The sequence below is a fragment of the Excalfactoria chinensis genome, chromosome 15, assembly GCF_039878825.1.
Source record: "Excalfactoria chinensis isolate bCotChi1 chromosome 15, bCotChi1.hap2, whole genome shotgun sequence".
In the NCBI taxonomy this organism is placed as follows: Eukaryota; Metazoa; Chordata; class Aves; order Galliformes; family Phasianidae; genus Excalfactoria; species Excalfactoria chinensis.
This window is the reverse complement of record NC_092839.1, coordinates 11,748,881-11,751,715: the sequence shown is the minus strand read 5'-3', so window position 1 is coordinate 11,751,715 and position 2,835 is coordinate 11,748,881.

The window sequence follows — 2,835 nt, the reverse complement described above, 5'->3', positions numbered from 1 at the left end:
TAAACCGCTCCCGCCGCAGCTGTTGCTCGGGCAGCCCCCGCGGAACGCCCCGCCCCCCGCCGCCGGCCCCGCCCCGCGCCTCGCTCCGGCACGCCCCCTCCCGGCAGGGCGGGCCGCTGCTCGGGGCCGTTGGGCCGTGCGGGGTCCCGGCGGGGAGGCGCGGGCACGTCGGCCTTTGTATGGCGGAGACGGCGGTCTGCCGCGAGGCCGGGTGGCACCGGCACGGAATGTGGGCCCGGGAGGGGCCGTCGCCGCTTTGCACATGTAAAGCCGGAGATAGGCCGCGGGAGCCTCGTTCTGTGCTCTTTGTGGGTCCTCCAGAGGCGAAGCGGGCCGAGGGAGCCCCGAGAGCCGCTCAGTGGTGCGCAGTGCTGCACTTGGTGATAATGGATATCACGGCAGTAAATAAATCCTCACACATACATGTGTGCAGTGCGTGGAGGAAGCTCCGTGCCATGAGGCGAGGAGGAAAAAATGGCAGCATGCCGCTGCTGTGTGTGGATGGGACGCTGTATCAGACCCCGCATGCCCAGCTGGAGGGCACTACTCAAATAAATGCAATGAGAAGGAGCTGCATTTTTTTTCTACTCTTTTTCCCCCTCCTCCCCCCCTTAAACCTCTCCCAGCCCAAAATGAACAACACTACTCTGGTTGAGATTGAGGTCACTCCTATGTCATACAAAGATTAATCAAAGACCTTTCCGAATGTGGCAATAGAGTCACCACGCTGTTCTGGAAGGCGAAATATCGTTGTTGGTAAATTTGAATCTTGCATCACACCAGCCTGAAATGGAATTCTTTCAATGAAAAGAAGACCACAGTGTATAAGGCCAAACTTCTAGAATTTCTCTTGTCTTTGACCTTCAATTAGTCATACGGGGAGATGCTGCACCCTTGCTAGTTTCCTGACGGTTAAAATACCTCTGTGAATCTGCAGTGCAAACTGAGACCAGGGGGTTGCCTTAGTGTGCTTCTGTATAGGTTGGAGGCATTAGGTTTTGGCCCTCCCACTGATTGATACGGGAGGGAATCAGTGGTTGTTGCGCAATGAGCATTTTTAGTTGATCTGTTTAGGTGTGATTTTTGCAGAATGATGGGTCTGAACAAGATGTCTGTTCACACATGCAAAATATTACACTTTATTGCAAGAGCTTCTCATTTCTTTGTAAGTTGCTGCACATTAATGTGTACTATGTAACCAAACCTGATCCCACAAACACTCCCAGGGCGAAGCACAAGAGCAGCAACTTCAGTGGGACTTGCATGTGCGTTTCAGTATCGATTATTTTCATTGGCAGCAAGGCAGAAAGAACAAAGCCGAATTTCAATGAAGGTGGGTGTGAGTTACCAGTTTTGCTATACTCAGTGTTCTGAGTCACGTGACTCCTTTAAAAGTCATGACTGCTAAAAGTGCAGATTTTATCATTTAAGAGCCCTTATACCAAAGACTGGAAGCCAGTTCAGAGCCCAAAAACTTTAGACAAACAAACAAACTCTTCTGCCTTTCCTTTCAGCCTCCAGCTCTGCCTCCTGCAAAGCTCACTGAGCCCCATTTTACAGTATTTGTTGTTCTCATGACATGCTAGCACGCATTACTTTCTCCTCCTTTCATTTTTCACCCCTTTTTGAAGTAGTCTGCTCTTCCAGGTGAAGTATGCTGACCTCCTTAAAGCCACGGGGTGTTCCACTGGAGCCGGCGCTCTGGGTGACTGTAAACATGGTTGAACAGAGAACACAGAAGCCGTGTGGTTTTTATCCACTGAGATATGATAGCACCATGGAAAACGTAAGAAGGTAAAAGGAGCGTTTAAGAAAAAAGAATGAGAGGCTCAGCGTATCTCTAAACTTTGTTTTCTTTCCTCAAAATGCGATGTATAACATCACATCACATGACTGAACTGAAAACATCCCATTTATTTTTACGGATTAGCCACAATGACCCCCATGATTTATGCTCATGGCACCGGAGATGTTTGATATGAGGCAAGGGCCAACTTGTAAAAATAAATCTTATATTTTCTCCCCATGTTTGTTTTGTGCTGGGGACATTTGCTGCTTTTCTGGACAACCTTCAGCACGTGGAATATCGTGTATGGAGTGAAAAACTGGACAACAAACACACAGGAAAGGCTGACAGACCTGTGTTTTCTGTATTACACTGTATGTCACTACACAGCCTGCAATATTAAACCCAACTCCAAACTAGACTTTGGAACCAGGCAGCAAGCCCAAAATTGTGATAATCTGCTCCGTAACAACAGGAAAAATAAAATAAAATAACACTGCTGAAAACTGAAATGTTTCCTTTCGGTCCCCAAACTCCTAATGCACTTACATTTGCATTTCTGTGCTTTGGAATTGCATTATGTAAATTTACATTCTTTAAAAAAAAAAATCGTGCTAAAAGTCCTGTAAACTGGTTGAAGCCCCGCTCTGCTGCACATGAGAAAACACTGGCTGTCAGAGAGAATGAAAACAGAGCTGACCAAGCAACAGGAAGCCTTTACCTAAATTTAAGTCTTTCGAGAGTTAGCATGGGTGTTTGTTTAAAATAACTGATCTGAACAGCAAAATATCCAGGCAATACCTGGGAGCGGGAAATCAGCCAAGCTTCATTCTTTCGCACTGGAGCTCTCTCATTTTAGAATCACATGTAAGCAGCTATTACATATGGACTGCAGTGTGGTTAGGGCACAAGTGGGATTTGGGGGGTCTGGGCTCAGTCCCAGTGCGGTCACAGACTTTCTGTGTGATCTTGGGCAAGTTGTCTCTCAAGGCACACAAAGGCAGGCAGGTTAATAAAAAAACAACAAACAACAAAAAAAAAGCCCTGCT